At 44.4% G+C, this 20,309-nt stretch overlaps 5 non-coding genes and 3 pseudogenes across 5 annotated transcripts; all 8 read right to left on the reverse strand.

The window, feature by feature from the left end:
- Window positions 1–48: 48 nt before the first annotated feature.
- Window positions 49–225, reverse strand: LOC127945593 (uncharacterized; annotated as a pseudogene).
- Window positions 226–4,674: 4,449 nt separating this feature from the next.
- LOC127945678 (uncharacterized) lies at window positions 4,675–4,798 on the reverse strand (annotated as a pseudogene).
- Window positions 4,799–7,285: 2,487 nt separating this feature from the next.
- LOC127945385 (U1 spliceosomal RNA) lies at window positions 7,286–7,449 on the reverse strand. The gene has a single exon (XR_008150720.1). It is a non-coding gene; the product is annotated as a U1 spliceosomal RNA (small nuclear RNA).
- A 376-nt stretch (window positions 7,450–7,825) lies between these two features.
- Window positions 7,826–8,016, reverse strand: LOC127945540 (U2 spliceosomal RNA). The gene has a single exon (XR_008150869.1). It is a non-coding gene; the product is annotated as a U2 spliceosomal RNA (small nuclear RNA).
- Window positions 8,017–10,503: 2,487 nt separating this feature from the next.
- On the reverse strand, window positions 10,504–10,667 carry LOC127945386 (U1 spliceosomal RNA). Its single transcript, XR_008150721.1, has one exon. It is a non-coding gene; the product is annotated as a U1 spliceosomal RNA (small nuclear RNA).
- A 376-nt stretch (window positions 10,668–11,043) lies between these two features.
- On the reverse strand, window positions 11,044–11,218 carry LOC127945607 (uncharacterized; annotated as a pseudogene).
- An 8,017-nt stretch (window positions 11,219–19,235) lies between these two features.
- Window positions 19,236–19,399, reverse strand: LOC127945387 (U1 spliceosomal RNA). Its single transcript, XR_008150722.1, has one exon. It is a non-coding gene; the product is annotated as a U1 spliceosomal RNA (small nuclear RNA).
- Window positions 19,400–19,775: 376 nt separating this feature from the next.
- LOC127945541 (U2 spliceosomal RNA) lies at window positions 19,776–19,966 on the reverse strand. The gene has a single exon (XR_008150870.1). It is a non-coding gene; the product is annotated as a U2 spliceosomal RNA (small nuclear RNA).
- Window positions 19,967–20,309: the final 343 nt, after the last annotated feature.

A 20,309-nucleotide genomic window follows, 5' to 3' on the forward strand; every position in this document is an offset into this window, starting at 1 on the left:
CATTCCTTGTTCTGCTATTCGACACAATAAATGGCAATCCCCAAAAAGGGAAAGCACACCGTTCCTGGAGACACTGCAATACCAGGCCGATGCATGGAGTGGACGGAGCAAGCCCCGGCTCCAGCTCCGTGATCTAAAAATCCATTTAATATGTAGTCCCCGGATGGGGGACGTATCAGATATTAAACTGATAAGAACAGATTTTTTTTCTTTCGAAAAAGTTTTATTGTCACCATTTACATTTTTTCCATTTGCATTTTTTCTTTTTCACACATTTTCTTTTTAATCACACATTAAAACAAGCAATATAATATATAATAAATACACATGGTAAAATGAAAGAAACAATCATTTTTAAAAAGCATTTGATTAAAACCACAGTGTTTTGCTTGTTTTTAAAAGTCCATTATTGAGGTGTGTTTAAAAGGTGCGGTCAGTTCCAAAAGTAAAATACAAATTTTAAAAAAAGCAAACAAGCCTCGTATATATATATATATATATATGTTAATAAAACCTCTTTCATAATAAAACAATAAAAAAAAACACCAATTAAAAATCATCTATTGTGCAAGACCGGGGGTGAGTCCTTATCAAGTGGGTCATCACCCCACTCTCCAGAACAGGGACATGAGATGCTACTTTCTGGACTCAGCGGAGATCCCCTCTCCTCCGGCCCGCTGGCCCGCTGTTCCCGTAGCCAGAGTGGTGAGGGTGCATCTACGGGCGGCCAGGGTCGGTGCCTGCCGGGACCCTCTCCGTGCGACCCCGGCCCCCCCGTCCGAATATCGTCGTCCGGTACCCCTGCAGCATTGATGTTACCTTTAGCTCGCATGCATGGAGGGTTACCGTAACGCGCTTCCCCACCAGCAGGTTTCTGGTGGCCCAGATGGCATCCTTGATGACGTTGAGGGTGAGCCAGAGCGAGGTAAATTTCTGTGCCGTCAAGTCCTTCAAGCCCCGGCCCACCCCAAGGATGGCGAGCTGGTACCCGAACTGGGCCCCACCCGCTGGTAGGCACGGGAAATACAGGGGGCCGGTCTTGGCCCACAGGTCCCGCGCAGTGCTGCACTCCCAGAGCAGGTGGTGGACGGTCTCCGGGGAATTGCAGCCGGACCGCGGGCAGATGGGGTTCTTGGCCATGCCTCTGGAGTGCATAACCGCCCTGACCGGGAGGATCTCATGAGCCACCATCCACGATAAGTCCTTGTGCCTGTTCTGGAGAGCGGGGTGAGCCGCGTTCCGCCAAACCTGTTTGGCCTCACTTGGTGTGAGGCCCGGAACTGGACTCACCGGTTCCCGGTCCTGCACAACAGAGATGAGAGACTTGTGTTGAGTTAAAATGGTGACATCTTCACTCTCTAAAAGGTATTTCTTTAAAAAAAATTTTATAAAACTGTACTCTTTGGGCAAGTTAAAAGACACTGGGGTTTTCAAGTCCACTGGTAAAATTTTCAGTGTTCGTAAGTAAGACCCCATCCAAAATCGCGCCATTGCAGCCGTCTTGTTTTCTTTGGATGGGGTCGTGGCATAACTAATGTGCAGGGCGGTGAAGCGGCTGCCTAAAAACAGGTGGGGGTCTGGGAGGCCTTTTCCACCGTTCTCCGGCCTTTTCTTGATGGTCTCCCTCTTCAGGCGCTCCCACTTGGACCCCCACAGGAAGTAAAACACCGCCCTCTCCAGTTTCCCCAGGAACCACCGAGGGGGGCTAAAAACAGAACAGACAAGTAAAATCAGAGGTAAAATCACAGATTTAAAAATTAAAACCTTGCCTTCCATCGTCATCTGTCTTAGTCCCCAAAACCCCAGTCTTTTCCTAACTTTCCCTAACAAGTCAGTCCAGTTTTCCCGTCCACCCCCGTCTTTATCAAATTTAACGCCTAAAATCTTAAAATCGTTGTCTTTAAAAACCAAATCAAGTCCTCCTGTGTCCACGTCTCCCCACGGCCCGAAGAGCTGGGCCTCGGACTTGTTTCTATTGAGTTTGGCGCCCGAGGCCCGACCGTACCAGTCAGTCAAGTCCAGTGCTCTTCGTATTGATAAAACGTCTGTGGCTAAAAGAGTTACGTCGTCCATATATAAAACACAGGTCGCCGTCAGTCCCCCCGTCCCAGGAACGTCCAGTCCTTTGATCCATTTGTCCCTTCTCAAGATCTGTGCCAGTGGCTCGATGCAAGCCACATACAGAAGAGGAGATAAAGGACATCCCTGACGGACACCACTGTGTATGTTCACAGCTTTGGAAAGATGCCCATTTATTAGAATTTTGCTGACTATTCCCTTGTACAGCAGTCCCACCCAGGTTATAAACCTCTTTGAAAACCCCATTTTCTCCAGAACCTGGAAGAGGTACTGGTGCGAGACTCGATCAAATGCTTTTTCAAAATCTAAATTTAGGACTACTAGCCGAATATTTCTGTCTCTCGCGTAACAGATGGCGTCTCTAATCAGCACTAGGTTGTCTGTTATCTTTCTTCCGGGCACAGAACAAGCTTGATCCGGGTGAATCACGTCCTCTAAAACAGTTGACATGCGTGTTGCTAAAACTTTGCTAAAAAGTTTATAATCGAAATTTAAAAGTGTTATGGGTCTCCAGTTTTTTAAGTCAGTCCGGTCACCTTTTTTGTGAAGTAAAGAAACTATCCCTATTCTAAAACTGTCTGGAAGTCTGTCGAGGGTCTCAAACTCTTTAAAAACTGTCAAAAGCTCTTGTCCTAAAATGTCCCAAAATGTTAGATAAAACTCCAGGGGAAGTCCATCCACTCCTGGGGACTTCCCCTTTTTAAAACCTCCAAGAGCTTTTTGGGTTTCTAAAATGTTCAAATCTTGGGCTAAAATCTCATTTTGACAGTCGACCCTTTTCTCAACAAAATTTAAAACTTCTTTTACGGTGTCTGAGTGTACCTTTTTAAAACTATATAAAGCCCCATAAAATTTTTCCACATCCTCTAAAATCTCTTTTGTTGTGTTAACCTCCCTATCCCCTGTTTTAACCCTGGTTAACCCCCCACCCCTTGTTATTATTTTCTTAAAAAAATATCTGGTACACTTTTCCCCTTCTTCAATTTCTCTCTCTTTGCTTCTTAAAAGGACCCCTTTACTTTCTATATTGGCTAAAACTGACATTTCCTTTTTTACATCCTGGATTTCATTGTTAAAATCAAAACCATTATTTAAAAGATTAAAATACCTTTGTAGTCTTTTTTGCAACCCCAACATGCATTTCTTTTCCCTACTCTTCTTTTCTTTCCCTATCTTTCTAAAAAACTGTCTCGTCCGGTCCTTTACCATCTCCCACCACTGTGCACGTGTATCATAAAAGTCTTGGAGGGTCTGCCATTGGCTGAACTGTTCCCTATATTCTAAAATTACATTCTTGTCTTCCAACAGGGAACAGTTCAGCTTCCACAGCCCTCCCCCTACCGTCACACCCATGGGCAGTGAAAGGGTGCAAGACAGCATCATGTGATCAGAGAAAAAAAGGGGGGTTAATGTAGCATCGGTTGGCGGGCAGTCCCTTGTAAACACGTAGTCGATTCGAGAGGCTTTGGTACCATCACCACTGAACCAGGTGAAGCCCTCCTCTCTTTGATGCAAAATTTTAAAACAGTCGACTAAATTAAAATCTCTGACTAAACCCTGCAATAAAACCGACGTTTTGTCCACTCTGAAATCCTCCCCTACCCTTTTCCTGTCTGTTTTAGATAAAACACAATTAAAATCCCCTGCTACCATTAGGGGAGCCCTACCTAGCATGTGGGGTTGCAAGTCTTCTAAAAGCTCATATCTTTCGTTCTTTTCCGTAAAACCATATACATTAAGAACATTAAAATCCCTGTCTAAAAAGGTCAGATTTACTAAAAGTGCCCGGCCTTGCCTCACCACAGTGCTGCCCTTCACCAAGATGTTAGGATTATTAATTAAAACCGCAACTCCGTCGTTTTTGTTAAAATTTGATCCGCTCCATATGGAGGCTCCTGCGGACCATAGCTCTTCCATTTTTGTGTACCTAGTTAAAAAGGGCAGAGAACACTCTTGTAATAAAAACAAATCTGACTTAAAAGATTTTAAAAAGGACAAAATACTCTGTGCTCTAATGGTGGACCTCACACTTCTGACATTGATAGTAGAGATGGTGAGGGCCATGAGCAGTAGGGTTAAAAAGGTATGAGGCATTTAAAACAGAAGACAAGAAAAAGACTACAAAAATATGATTAAAATCATGTTACATCTTGTAGCATTTGTCTTTCCTTTTCCCCAGATGAGCTGAGGTCAGGAGGGCAAATGCCTGTCGCTTCAGAGGCCACAGAGGGAACCTCTTGTGGCTCCTTTGGCGATGATGCTGTTAGCTTAATGTGCAAAAAGGAAACCTCATTTGGGGACTCTAGGGGCCACATGCGCTCCAGATCTACCGAGTCGGAACTATCGAGCTTATATGCTGCCCTAGATTTTTTCTCCTCCGTTACAATCAGAGGAGACCCCGCAGGTCTTTTTTGCACCTGAGCATTAGGGAGTGAACACTCTGTCTCACTCCCGGTGGATTCTTCCACCCCTTCCGAAACTGTTAGCAGTGATTCTTCCTCACTTTCCTCTCCTTCCATTACCATTTCCTGTTCCGTTGCCTCCGCCCCTGTGGCCGCCCCACTTCCTCCTTCCTGCCCAATCCCTGAGGCCGGCTGGGAATTTGAAATTCCCGCCAAAACCTCAGGGACTGCCTCCTCTCTCCTTTGTTCCTTTGTTTGTTGCCCACTGATAAGAACAGATACTACACTTGATCTTAGCCAAAAGGCCGAGAAGCGATGCTGCTAAGACGCAGCAGGGAGGAAGCCGGACACGGCGATGCCCATCTCGGCTTTGGTAAGTTTTGGGAGACCTAAAAACGCTGGGGGATGGTACCCTGATAGCACACATACATCTAGGAGACGTCTATTTGACATATGAATTTACATCTGCAAGATGTAGTTTTAAGGCTGTTTGCTCATCTGCAATACGTCTATTGGACGTCTCCTTTTAGCAGTGTTTGGAAGGTTACTTTGGAAATGTAATAGGTTACAGATTACAAGTTACCCTGTTTAAAATGTTATAGTAGTATAACTTTTTCAATTACTTTATTAAAGTAATGTAACTAATTACTTTTGAGTACTTTTAGATTACTTTTCTAAATTTGTGAAAATTAAATAATAATAAATAAAAACATATACATCAACTCAAATACAGTTATCTAATAAGCATGTGTCATTCCTGTATAATAAACTCCTGAAACATTGGTGTTTTTTTAAACTGTTGTCTCTTTGTATATGATATGATAGGTAAAATGCATGACGTGACACAGAGCAGTTCTAGAAATGATGTTTATGTGCTCATGTACTCCTATATTGAGGCGGCAGAGGCTGACAACACTGCAAGCTTCAGTAGGCCTATTTGTATTAAATGAAACTGCATGTTTTTGCCATTAATTTACAGGAAGGGCGGACTGGGAAAAACAAAAAATTCTGTTAAAATTCTGGAAATTATTAGGGCGTATGTCTCAGAACAGTCAGTGCAATTTGGGAAAGAAATCAGTGAAATCTGTATGTGGATGTGTGTAAATATTCAAATGTAATTGCCTTTGTAATCGTTAAAAATTTCATAAGTAACTTTAATTTAATTACTAATTTTTTCTTCGTAACTGTAACTAATTACAGTTACATTCATTTTGTAATTAAATTACGTAATGCTGTAACATGTAACTAGTTACTCCCCAACACTGCCTTTTAGATGTCAGATAGATGTCAATTAGATGTCTTTTAGATGTTTATGATTTAGAAGGTATATAAAACTGACATCTGAAAGGCGTATGTCAGACGTTTGTAGATGGCAGATGCTTTCCAGATCAACAGTTCTTTAACAGACATCTTGCAGACGTAAGTGTGCTATCTGGGTAGTACCCTCCCCTGTCTACAACGTCACCGGGCCTCGTCCCGATCGGCCTGACGGAAAGTACGGCATGGCTCGTAACTCCCAAACGGTTGGTCGCAGAGCCACGTGCCTTATGTCACCGGAATCCTTGGCTCGAGCCGAACGAGACGCAGGTCTCAGATTGGCCCGTCGCTCTGACGAAATTTTCGGGTATTTTGGATTTTGTCGAAAACCTTCTTTTGCAACCTGGCGCCAGGTATTTGGCCCAGTCCCACCCAAATAAGCACAGAAAGCTTCTCTGGAGTCTGAGTGTCAATAATCATCCAAAAATAGAGGAAATTTCCATTCACCTTGGCGAGGGGACCTCAAAACGTGCTAAGGTGGCGTGTCCGAGGTGGCTCGAATGGCTATAACTCCAGGAAGGAGTGAGATCCCTTCACCCAAATCGGCACACCTGTGCAGGGGCTCAGTCCGAGGCCAGGCGAAAAGGGACGCGGCGACAGGCCACTAGGTGGCGCCTTAAGCTGAAAAATAGGGAAAATGTAATGTAAATGGACAATCAAACAAAGATGAAAACACCTGCAACACTGCGGGATGGTAGTACCCTCCCCTGTCTGCAACGTCACCGGGCCTTGTCCCGATCGGCCTGACGGTGGAACTGCAGCGACGGAAAGTACGGCATCGCTCGTAACTCCCAAACGGTTGGTCGCAGAGCCACGTGCCTTATGTTACCGGAATCCTTGGCTCGAGCCGAACGAGACGCAGGTCTCAGATTGGCCCGTCGCTCTGACGAAATTTTCGGGTATTTTGGATTTTGTCGAAAACCTTCTTTTGCAACCTGGCGCCAGGTATTTGGCCCAGTCCCACCCAAATCAGCACAGAAAGCTTCTCTGGAGTCTGACTGTCAATAATCATCCAAAAAAATAGGAAATTTCCATTCACCTTGGCGAGGGGACCTCAAAGCGTGCTAAGGTGGCGTGTCCGAGGTGGCTCGAATGGCTATAACTCCAGGAAGGAGTGAGATCCCTTCACCCAAATCGGCACACCTGTGCAGGGGCTCAGTCCGAGGCCAGGCGAAAAAGGGCGCGGCGACAGGCCACTAGGTGTCGCTGTAAGCGACAACAAAATTAATACGAATCGAAAAAAAGGACAACCAAACAACATGGAGACAGTTACAGCTAGGCTGCAGTCAGTCCAATCTACTTTCAAAGTAAGGTCTGCGCTATGTTCGAACTAAACTACCCACCAGGGTCCGATTTTTCAAGAGCGCAAGTGACTTTGTTTCACAGGCGCACAACACATATCTCGCATGTGACAGAACTCCCCATTCTGAAAGGAAAATAAATAAAAAACTGTAAAAACCTCTTCTGCTTTGTTTCACCAACAATTTCAGGGGAGAGCGCGAACGCAGTCCCCCACTACCATAAATTATGCAGTCGAGATTCCCGCATTTGGGGAATTCACAGGGGTCAGCATGGCCGGAGTGCAATGGACAAGCCTCGCCCTGGGTGAACCGCCTTCTTGATCATGGTGTCTCCCCTGCCAGGTAAGTATGTAGGCCCAGGCGGTCAGCCAGAGGTGTGATTTGCATCTCTACCATCCTCACCAACGGTTAGCCCCCTCCGCCCCCCCTCCAGGAAAGGAAGGACGGGTGCCTTCCGTTACTGGCCTGGAAACTGCCAAGCTCATGGGCCGGTGCTTCCCAACGCCAGTTTTAGATGACTCTCTTTAAACAAACACACCTGATTCGATGCGTCACCTCGTCTGTGAAAGACTTCAAGACCTCAGGTGGGTGCATCGTTAGTGGAAGAGTCCAAGACCCCAGGTGGACACATCAGGAAAAAAGTTTGCAATAAACCACAGCATCTGCAATGGCAGCTCTCATTCCTTGTTCTGCTATTCGACACAATAAATGGCAATCCCCAAAAAGGGAAAGCACACCGTTCCTGGAGACACTGCAATACCAGGCCGATGCATGGAGTGGACGGAGCAAGCCCCGGCTCCAGCTCCGTGATCTAAAAATCCATTTAATATGTAGTCCCCGGATGGGGGACGTATCAGATATTAAACTGATAAGAACAGATACTACACTTGATCTTAGCCAAAAGGCCGAGAAGCGATGCTGCTAAGACGCAGCAGGGAGGAAGCCGGACACGGCGATGCCCATCTCGGCTTTGGTAAGTTTTGGGAGACCTAAAAACGCTGGGGGATGGTACCCTGATAGCACACATACATCTAGGAGACGTCTATTTGACATATGAATTTACATCTGCAAGATGTAGTTTTAAGGCTGTTTGCTCATCTGCAATACGTCTATTGGACGTCTCCTTTTAGCAGTGTTTGGAAGGTTACTTTGGAAATGTAATAGGTTACAGATTACAAGTTACCCTGTTTAAAATGTTATAGTAGTATAACTTTTTCAATTACTTTATTAAAGTAATGTAACTAATTACTTTTGAGTACTTTTAGATTACTTTTCTAAATTTGTGAAAATTAAATAATAATAAATAAAAACATATACATCAACTCAAATACAGTTATCTAATAAGCATGTGTCATTCCTGTATAATAAACTCCTGAAACATTGGTGTTTTTTTAAACTGTTGTCTCTTTGTATATGATATGATAGGTAAAATGCATGACGTGACACAGAGCAGTTCTAGAAATGATGTTTATGTGCTCATGTACTCCTATATTGAGGCGGCAGAGGCTGACAACACTGCAAGCTTCAGTAGGCCTATTTGTATTAAATGAAACTGCATGTTTTTGCCATTAATTTACAGGAAGGGCGGACTGGGAAAAACAAAAAATTCTGTTAAAATTCTGGAAATTATTAGGGCGTATGTCTCAGAACAGTCAGTGCAATTTGGGAAAGAAATCAGTGAAATCTGTATGTGGATGTGTGTAAATATTCAAATGTAATTGCCTTTGTAATCGTTAAAAATTTCATAAGTAACTTTAATTTAATTACTAATTTTTTCTTCGTAACTGTAACTAATTACAGTTACATTCATTTTGTAATTAAATTACGTAATGCTGTAACATGTAACTAGTTACTCCCCAACACTGCCTTTTAGATGTCAGATAGATGTCAATTAGATGTCTTTTAGATGTTTATGATTTAGAAGGTATATAAAACTGACATCTGAAAGGCGTATGTCAGACGTTTGTAGATGGCAGATGCTTTCCAGATCAACAGTTCTTTAACAGACATCTTGCAGACGTAAGTGTGCTATCTGGGTAGTACCCTCCCCTGTCTACAACGTCACCGGGCCTCGTCCCGATCGGCCTGACGGAAAGTACGGCATGGCTCGTAACTCCCAAACGGTTGGTCGCAGAGCCACGTGCCTTATGTCACCGGAATCCTTGGCTCGAGCCGAACGAGACGCAGGTCTCAGATTGGCCCGTCGCTCTGACGAAATTTTCGGGTATTTTGGATTTTGTCGAAAACCTTCTTTTGCAACCTGGCGCCAGGTATTTGGCCCAGTCCCACCCAAATAAGCACAGAAAGCTTCTCTGGAGTCTGAGTGTCAATAATCATCCAAAAATAGAGGAAATTTCCATTCACCTTGGCGAGGGGACCTCAAAACGTGCTAAGGTGGCGTGTCCGAGGTGGCTCGAATGGCTATAACTCCAGGAAGGAGTGAGATCCCTTCACCCAAATCGGCACACCTGTGCAGGGGCTCAGTCCGAGGCCAGGCGAAAAGGGACGCGGCGACAGGCCACTAGGTGGCGCCTTAAGCTGAAAAATAGGGAAAATGTAATGTAAATGGACAATCAAACAAAGATGAAAACACCTGCAACACTGCGGGATGGTAGTACCCTCCCCTGTCTGCAACGTCACCGGGCCTTGTCCCGATCGGCCTGACGGTGGAACTGCAGCGACGGAAAGTACGGCATCGCTCGTAACTCCCAAACGGTTGGTCGCAGAGCCACGTGCCTTATGTTACCGGAATCCTTGGCTCGAGCCGAACGAGACGCAGGTCTCAGATTGGCCCGTCGCTCTGACGAAATTTTCGGGTATTTTGGATTTTGTCGAAAACCTTCTTTTGCAACCTGGCGCCAGGTATTTGGCCCAGTCCCACCCAAATCAGCACAGAAAGCTTCTCTGGAGTCTGACTGTCAATAATCATCCAAAAAAATAGGAAATTTCCATTCACCTTGGCGAGGGGACCTCAAAGCGTGCTAAGGTGGCGTGTCCGAGGTGGCTCGAATGGCTATAACTCCAGGAAGGAGTGAGATCCCTTCACCCAAATCGGCACACCTGTGCAGGGGCTCAGTCCGAGGCCAGGCGAAAAAGGGCGCGGCGACAGGCCACTAGGTGTCGCTGTAAGCGACAACAAAATTAATACGAATCGAAAAAAAGGACAACCAAACAACATGGAGACAGTTACAGCTAGGCTGCAGTCAGTCCAATCTACTTTCAAAGTAAGGTCTGCGCTATGTTCGAACTAAACTACCCACCAGGGTCCGATTTTTCAAGAGCGCAAGTGACTTTGTTTCACAGGCGCACAACACATATCTCGCATGTGACAGAACTCCCCATTCTGAAAGGAAAATAAATAAAAAACTGTAAAAACCTCTTCTGCTTTGTTTCACCAACAATTTCAGGGGAGAGCGCGAACGCAGTCCCCCACTACCATAAATTATGCAGTCGAGATTCCCGCATTTGGGGAATTCACAGGGGTCAGCATGGCCGGAGTGCAATGGACAAGCCTCGCCCTGGGTGAACCGCCTTCTTGATCATGGTGTCTCCCCTGCCAGGTAAGTATGTAGGCCCAGGCGGTCAGCCAGAGGTGTGATTTGCATCTCTACCATCCTCACCAACGGTTAGCCCCCTCCGCCCCCCCTCCAGGAAAGGAAGGACGGGTGCCTTCCGTTACTGGCCTGGAAACTGCCAAGCTCATGGGCCGGTGCTTCCCAACGCCAGTTTTAGATGACTCTCTTTAAACAAACACACCTGATTCGATGCGTCACCTCGTCTGTGAAAGACTTCAAGACCTCAGGTGGGTGCATCGTTAGTGGAAGAGTCCAAGACCCCAGGTGGACACATCAGGAAAAAAGTTTGCAATAAACCACAGCATCTGCAATGGCAGCTCTCATTCCTTGTTCTGCTATTCGACACAATAAATGGCAATCCCCAAAAAGGGAAAGCACACCGTTCCTGGAGACACTGCAATACCAGGCCGATGCATGGAGTGGACGGAGCAAGCCCCGGCTCCAGCTCCGTGATCTAAAAATCCATTTAATATGTAGTCCCCGGATGGGGGACGTATCAGATATTAAACTGATAAGAACAGATTTTTTTTTTTTGAAAAATTTTATTGTCACAATACATTTTGGTTACATGCACACATTTGTTTTGTTAAAACACATTATACAATGGTTGTTGTTGTTGTTTTTGTTGTTGTTGTTTAATGCACAGGATAATTTTTAAATTAATTAATACACAAATAAAAACATTTTGTATTGAGTGTGTTTTTTGTTGTTGTTGTGTGTCTGTAGTTCTAGAGAAAATAAAAAATAAAAACAGTGTTATTAAAATCAAAAGACAGGTTTAAAAACGTTCTCTTCTGTTGTGCAAAAACGGGTATGTCCTTTAAAGAAAAAAGATTAAACCATCAGCTCAGTTCCTCAAAACCAGTCCCAGAGGCCTGACCCTTCTGGGCCCAGAGGAGATCCTCTTAAACCGAGGCACCGCTGTCCCACTTCAGGTGTTTGGGGGCATCTACGGGCAGTCAGGGCTCGTGGCTATGGGGACCTTTCCCGTGTAGCTCTGACCCTCCACATCCGAATGGCGACATGCGGTGTACTCCTGCAGCCTTGATTTGGCTAGCTGGATGGTGGCGTGCAGGGACCCCTGCATGCGCTTCCCTACCAGTAGGTTTCTGGAGGTCCATATGGCATCTTGGATGCAGAGGATGGTAAGCCATAGCTTAGGGGGTGTTTTTGCTGGCATTTGTTTTTGGCTCACCCCTCCTCTCCCCATTGGGTAGTCTGGGACCCCCCCTACTGGTAGGTACGGGAATTGCTGGGGGCCAGCTGTCGCCCACAGGTCCCTCACAGCGCTGTACTCCCATAAGGCGTGCCTCACGGTCTCGGGGGCGCCACATCCGGACCGCGGGCAGATGGGGTTCTTTGACATGCCTCGGGAGTGCATCACGGCCCTGACCGGGAGGATCTCATGGGCAACCATCCAAGCCAGGTCTCGGTGTCGGTTGTGAAGAGCTGAGTGGGACACATTCCGCCAAACGTTTTGGGCTTCACCTAGAGTGAGCCCGCGTACTGGACACACTTGTTCCCGTTCCTGCACAAGAGAGAGTATAGAGCGATGATTGGTTAAAACAGTCACACTTTCTTTTTCCAAATTAAATTTCTTTAAAAAGTTCTTTATGTGTGTGTATGCTGGGGGTTGGTCAAAGGAAACTGGCATTGTCAAGTCTGTCTGTACAATATTTTGGGTTCTTAAGTAGGACCCCATCCAAAACCGGGTCATGGCTCCTGTTTTGTCTTGTTTGGATGGGGTTCGGGCATATTTTATATGTAGTGCAGTATAAAAAGCTCCTAAAAACAAGTAGGGGTCTGGCACTCCTTTTCCTCCATTTTGGGGTGCTTTCTTCATGGTTGCTCTTTTGAGTCGCTCCCACTTAGACCCCCATAAAAAATAAAACATTGCACGTTCCAGAGATACAAGAAAGAGTCTGGGGGGAAAGAAAACAGAACACAGCAATAAAAACAGGGGTAAAATCACAGCTTTTATGATTAAAACCTTTCCTTCAAATGTCAAACGTCTCAGTCCCCAGAAACCTAGTTTTTTCCGCACTTTAACCATCACGTCATGCCAATTTCCACTCCCTCCCCCGTCTCTGTCAAACTTAATACCCAGTATTTTTAACTCTGTCCTTTTAAAAGTAGTGTCCAGTCCAGCGAGCTCACTAGGTTTCCAGGGACCGTAAAACTGTGCTTGTGTTTTATCTCGGTTCAGTCTGGCTCCCGATGCTTTCCCAAACCAGTCTGTCAGGTCCATAGTCCTCTGTGTTGATAAAACGTCAGTACATAAAAGGTTGACATCATCCATATATAAAACAGTCTTTGCAGTCAGTCCTCCAGTCCCGGGTATAGTCAGTCCACTGATCCATGTATCCCTTCTCAATACCTGCGCTAGGGGTTCGATGCAAGCCACATACAGGAGAGGAGATAACGGACAGCCCTGACGGACGCCGCTGCATATATTTATCGCTTTTGAGAGATTCCCGTTAACTAGGATTTTGCTGGTTATGTCTTTATACAGCAATCCCACCCAAGCTAAGAACCTCCTGGGAAACCCCATTTTTTCCAAAACTTGAAACAAGTAGTGGTGCGAGACTCGGTCGAATGCTTTTTCAAAGTCTAAATTTAAAACTATCAGCCGAATATTTCTGTCTCTCGCATAACAGATGGCGTCTCTTATCAGTACGAGGCTGTCTGTGATCTTTCTCCCAGGGACGGCGCAGGCTTGATCCGGGTGGATCAGATCTGCTAAAACTGTTGACATTCGTGTTGTTAAAAGTTTACTAAAAAGTTTACAATCAAAGTTTAAAAGGGTTATAGGACGCCAGTTTTTTAAATCTGTCTTGTCATCTTTTTTGTGTAGTAGGGTCATTATTCCTATCCTAAAACTGTCAGGGAGCTGGTCGATCTTGTCAAAGTCATTAAAAACAGCCAGTAAGTCTTGTCTTAAAATGTCCCAAAAGGTCAAATAAAATTCAAGAGGGAGTCCATCAACTCCAGGAGTTTTCCCTTTTTTGAATTTTTGAATACTTTTGTCTATCTCAGAAATGTTAAAATCCTTTGTCAGACTGGTATTTCCATTTATTGTTTTCTCTATGCTTGTTAAAATTTCGCTCAAAATGCTGTTGTCACTTGCCTTTTCTTCATAGAGTTCTTCATAAAAGCTTTCTATTACTGATAAAATATCCTTTGTGTCTGTCATTGTTTCTCCTTCTTTATTTCTTAATTTAAATATTGCTCTACCTCCATCAATAACTTTCTTAAAAAAGTATCTGCTGCATTTCTCGCCTTCCTCTATTTCCCTTTCTTTACTCCTGAAGAGAACACCTCTACTTTTAACCTCCGCTAATTCTGACATGTCTTTCTTAACTTCCTTAATTTCTTCGTTAAAATCAAAACCCTGGCTAAGAAGATAAAAGTAACGTTGTAGCCTCTTTTGCAGTCCCACCATTCGTCTTTTTTTTTTTAATTTTTTCTTTTTCCCTGCCCATCTAAAAAAAGTCTTGGTCTTTGCCTTTACCATCTCCCACCACTGTGCTCGTGAATCATAAAAGTCTTGTAAAGTCTGCCATTGGCTGTACTGCTCCCTGTAGTATGTTGTGATCTCTGGGTCTTCCAGCAGGGAGCAGTTCAGTTTCCATATCCCTCCACCTGTCGTCACACCTGTGGGAAAAGAAAGGGTGCAAGAAAGCATAGCGTGGTCTGAAAAGAAAACGGGCATTAGTTTAGCATCCACTGGTGTAAGGTCTCGCGTAAAGATATAGTCTATACGGGAGGCTTTAGTGCCATCACCACTAAACCAGGTGAATCCTTTTTCCCCAGGATGCATGGTTCTAAAACAGTCAGTCAATTTAAAATCCTTTATAATGTTCTGTAGTAAAATTGACGTTTTATCCATTTTAAAATCCTCTCTCTCCCCTTTTCTATCATTTTTACTTAAAATGCAATTAAAATCCCCTGCTAAAATAAATGGGGTCTTTCCTAAAAGGTGGGACTGCACGTCTTCTAAAAGGTCGTTCCTTTCATTTTTATCTGTAAAAGCATACATATTTAAAATATTAAAATCATGTCCTAAGAAGGACAGATTTATTAAAAGAGCTCTCCCATCTCTCACCACTGTGCTACCCTTCACCAAGAGCTGAGGATTTTTTATTAAAATGGCTACTCCATCGGCTCTGTTAAAATTTGATCCACTCCACACAGATACATGGGGCCATTGTTCTTCCCATCTCCTATAATTGGACATAAAAGGTAAAGCACATTCTTGTAAAAGCAGGATATCGCTATTTTGGGTTTGTAAAAAGGATAAAACCATTTGAGCTCTCAACTGTGACCTCACACTTCTTACATTTAAGGTGGAGAGTGTGAGTGTCATGATAAAAACAGTTAAAAATGATAAATACAACATTTTAGAAGACATAAATAACTAAAATTTCAATTAAAAAAGATATCTGTATCTTGTGAAACCAGCTCTTCTTCTTTTCCCCTATTTGGGGAATCCGGAGATTGAAGCTGTTTCCCCCTTGAGCTAGCCCTAGGGGTTGATGTTTGGAGTTCTATTGACAAGAAAGATATTTCATTTGGGGAACCGAGTGGGAAAAGCCGGTTCAGATCCCCTGATGAGGAGGAATCTGATCGCAATCCCACTCTATCTCTTTTCTCATTCTTCTCCTCAATGGGAGATCGGGCAATCCTTTTTTTCCCTCTCAATATAACTCCTGGAAGATCATTACTTACCTCTATCTCTTGTTTCTCCTCCACTACCTTTTCCTGTTCTTGTTCACTATCCTCCTCCTTGCTCTGTTCATTTGACTCCTTTTCTTTCTCTATTAGGGATTGGTGGAGTTCCATCTCCTCATTTCCGTCTGCTCCAATAGTGTGGTTTGGCGGGAAATTTGAAGTTTGCTCCGCCCCCCCTCTCTCCTTACCTCTGTTATCCATTTTCTCTCCACCAACCCCAGGGTTTGGCGGGAGATTTGAATTTAGCTCCACCTCCTCATTGGCCTGTTGTACTCGCTCCTCAACCGCCATTTTGTCTGATTTAACTTTGTTGGCAAACGATTTGGGGCAATCTCTGTAGAGATGAGACAAGTCTCCACAAAGATTACACTTTCTGCCATTTGGACATTCTTCAAAGGAATGTCCAATTTCTCTACACTTGTTACAAAAGAGTTTCTGGCATGCTTCAAGAAGATGCCCAAACTCCCCACATCGCCGGCAGAGTTTGGGCATTCCCTGGTAGTGGATGTAGCCCCTGTTTTCTCCCAGAACTATCATTTGTGGTAAATGCCTCAGACCTTGGAAGCCCTGTGGGTCTTCCCATTGCTTAATGGGGACCCTCCAGGAACAATTCCAAATACCGTCTTCATCATAAACCTTCATAGCCTGGCCCCTTACAGTGCAAAATCTACCCAGCCATGTGCAAATGTCTTCTCCATTCACAGTCTCATTGAACATTCTAACGATAACCATTTTTTGTGTGTTATCAGTTAGTTTCTCAACTTTAAACATGGAAAACTGGGTCTTGTGTGTGTCAAAGCGCTGCCAGAACTCATTTAACAGTGCTGCATTTTTAAAACTCACATCGAAGCCTTTGTTAAAAGGCAGGGTTAGAATGCAATTTAAATCAGCAGGATTAAAACCTAGAAGTTTTTGCATAAGTTTCCTCGAAAAATCCAACCTTGACATTTCCATTAACTTTCCATCTTTTTCTAAAAAAAGGAACCTAGTGCTGTGGTGCCTCCGCATGCCGGCACGAGCAGCCGACATGTTGGAGGCACCGACAGCTAAAAGGAATCAAACAAACTAAAAAATTACCACAGCAATAAAAACAACGTAAAACAGGAAATAACTTACCTTAAGACCAGTTTCTAAATAAAAAAAAACTCCTCCTAAAAAACAAGCACAACACAATATGAAAGACAATAAATAGTAAAAAAAGTATGCCAGATGCAATACAATATACCTCTCGGGAGGTGTAGGACGTGCTATGGTAGAGCACAACCTAAAAACCTCCAAGAGGCGATCGCAGTCTCTTCCTTTAAGCCAGACACTTGATCTTAGCCAAAAGGCCGAGAAGCGATGCTGCTAAGACGCAGCAGGGAGGAAGCCGGACACGGCGATGCCCATCTCGGCTTTGGTAAGTTTTGGGAGACCTAAAAACGCTGGGGGATGGTACCCTGATAGCACACATACATCTAGGAGACGTCTATTTGACATATGAATTTACATCTGCAAGATGTAGTTTTAAGGCTGTTTGCTCATCTGCAATACGTCTATTGGACGTCTCCTTTTAGCAGTGTTTGGAAGGTTACTTTGGAAATGTAATAGGTTACAGATTACAAGTTACCCTGTTTAAAATGTTATAGTAGTATAACTTTTTCAATTACTTTATTAAAGTAATGTAACTAATTACTTTTGAGTACTTTTAGATTACTTTTCTAAATTTGTGAAAATTAAATAATAATAAATAAAAACATATACATCAACTCAAATACAGTTATCTAATAAGCATGTGTCATTCCTGTATAATAAACTCCTGAAACATTGGTGTTTTTTTAAACTGTTGTCTCTTTGTATATGATATGATAGGTAAAATGCATGACGTGACACAGAGCAGTTCTAGAAATGATGTTTATGTGCTCATGTACTCCTATATTGAGGCGGCAGAGGCTGACAACACTGCAAGCTTCAGTAGGCCTATTTGTATTAAATGAAACTGCATGTTTTTGCCATTAATTTACAGGAAGGGCGGACTGGGAAAAACAAAAAATTCTGTTAAAATTCTGGAAATTATTAGGGCGTATGTCTCAGAACAGTCAGTGCAATTTGGGAAAGAAATCAGTGAAATCTGTATGTGGATGTGTGTAAATATTCAAATGTAATTGCCTTTGTAATCGTTAAAAATTTCATAAGTAACTTTAATTTAATTACTAATTTTTTCTTCGTAACTGTAACTAATTACAGTTACATTCATTTTGTAATTAAATTACGTAATGCTGTAACATGTAACTAGTTACTCCCCAACACTGCCTTTTAGATGTCAGATAGATGTCAATTAGATGTCTTTTAGATGTTTATGATTTAGAAGGTATATAAAACTGACATCTGAAAGGCGTATGTCAGACGTTTGTAGATGGCAGATGCTTTCCAGATCAACAGTTCTTTAACAGACATCTTGCAGACGTAAGTGTGCTATCTGGGTAGTACCCTCCCCTGTCTACAACGTCACCGGGCCTCGTCCCGATCGGCCTGACGGAAAGTACGGCATGGCTCGTAACTCCCAAACGGTTGGTCGCAGAGCCACGTGCCTTATGTCACCGGAATCCTTGGCTCGAGCCGAACGAGACGCAGGTCTCAGATTGGCCCGTCGCTCTGACGAAATTTTCGGGTATTTTGGATTTTGTCGAAAACCTTCTTTTGCAACCTGGCGCCAGGTATTTGGCCCAGTCCCACCCAAATAAGCACAGAAAGCTTCTCTGGAGTCTGAGTGTCAATAATCATCCAAAAATAGAGGAAATTTCCATTCACCTTGGCGAGGGGACCTCAAAACGTGCTAAGGTGGCGTGTCCGAGGTGGCTCGAATGGCTATAACTCCAGGAAGGAGTGAGATCCCTTCACCCAAATCGGCACACCTGTGCAGGGGCTCAGTCCGAGGCCAGGCGAAAAGGGACGCGGCGACAGGCCACTAGGTGGCGCCGTAAGCTGAAAAATAGGGAAAATGTAATGTAAATGGACAATCAAACAAAGATGAAAACACCTGCAACACTGCGGGATGGTAGTACCCTCCCCTGTCTGCAACGTCACCGGGCCTTGTCCCGATCGGCCTGACGGTGGAACTGCAGCGACGGAAAGTACGGCATCGCTCGTAACTCCCAAACGGTTGGTCGCAGAGCCACGTGCCTTATGTTACCGGAATCCTTGGCTCGAGCCGAACGAGACGCAGGTCTCAGATTGGCCCGTCGCTCTGACGAAATTTTCGGGTATTTTGGATTTTGTCGAAAACCTTCTTTTGCAACCTGGCGCCAGGTATTTGGCCCAGTCCCACCCAAATCAGCACAGAAAGCTTCTCTGGAGTCTGACTGTCAATAATCATCCAAAAAAATAGGAAATTTCCATTCACCTTGGCGAGGGGACCTCAAAGCGTGCTAAGGTGGCGTGTCCGAGGTGGCTCGAATGGCTATAACTCCAGGAAGGAGTGAGATCCCTTCACCCAAATCGGCACACCTGTGCAGGGGCTCAGTCCGAGGCCAGGCGAAAAAGGGCGCGGCGACAGGCCACTAGGTGTCGCTGTAAGCGACAACAAAATTAATACGAATCGAAAAAAAGGACAACCAAACAACATGGAGACAGTTACAGCTAGGCTGCAGTCAGTCCAATCTACTTTCAAAGTAAGGTCTGCGCTATGTTCGAACTAAACTACCCACCAGGGTCCGATTTTTCAAGAGCGCAAGTGACTTTGTTTCACAGGCGCACAACACATATCTCGCATGTGACAGAACTCCCCATTCTGAAAGGAAAATAAATAAAAAACTGTAAAAACCTCTTCTGCTTTGTTTCACCAACAATTTCAGGGGAGAGCGCGAACGCAGTCCCCCACTACCATAAATTATGCAGTCGAGATTCCCGCATTTGGGGAATTCACAGGGGTCAGCATGGCCGGAGTGCAATGGACAAGCCTCGCCCTGGGTGAACCGCCTTCTTGATCATGGTGTCTCCCCTGCCAGGTAAGTATGAAGGCCCAGGCGGTCAGCCAGAGGTGTGATTTGCATCTCTACCATCCTCACCAACGGTTAGCCCCCTCCGCCCCCCCTCCAGGAAAGGAAGGACGGGTGCCTTCCGTTACTGGCCTGGAAACTGCCAAGCTCATGGGCCGGTGCTTCCCAACGCCAGTTTTAGATGACTCTCTTTAAACAAACACACCTGATTCGATGCGTCACCTCGTCTGTGAAAGACTTCAAGACCTCAGGTGGGTGCATCGTTAGTGGAAGAGTCCAAGACCCCAGGTGGACACATCAGGAAAAAAGTTTGCAATAAACCACAGCATCTGCAATGGCAGCTCTCATTCCTTGTTCTGCTATTCGACACAATAAATGGCAATCCCCAAAAAGGGAAAGCACACCGTTCCTGGAGACACTGCAATACCAGGCCGATGCATGGAGTGGACGGAGCAAGCCCCGGCTCCAGCTCCGTGATCTAAAAATCCATTTAATATGTAGTCCCCGGATGGGGGACGTATCAGATATTAAACTGATAAGAACAGATACTACACTTGATCTTAGCCAAAAGGCCGAGAAGCGATGCTGCTAAGACGCAGCAGGGAGGAAGCCGGACACGGCGATGCCCATCTCGGCTTTGGTAAGTTTTGGGAGACCTAAAAACGCTGGGGGATGGTACCCTGATAGCACACATACATCTAGGAGACGTCTATTTGACATATGAATTTACATCTGCAAGATGTAGTTTTAAGGCTGTTTGCTCATCTGCAATACGTCTATTGGACGTCTCCTTTTAGCAGTGTTTGGAAGGTTACTTTGGAAATGTAATAGGTTACAGATTACAAGTTACCCTGTTTAAAATGTTATAGTAGTATAACTTTTTCAATTACTTTATTAAAGTAATGTAACTAATTACTTTTGAGTACT

The sequence above is a fragment of the Carassius gibelio genome, chromosome A23, assembly GCF_023724105.1.
Source record: "Carassius gibelio isolate Cgi1373 ecotype wild population from Czech Republic chromosome A23, carGib1.2-hapl.c, whole genome shotgun sequence".
In the NCBI taxonomy this organism is placed as follows: Eukaryota; Metazoa; Chordata; class Actinopteri; order Cypriniformes; family Cyprinidae; genus Carassius; species Carassius gibelio.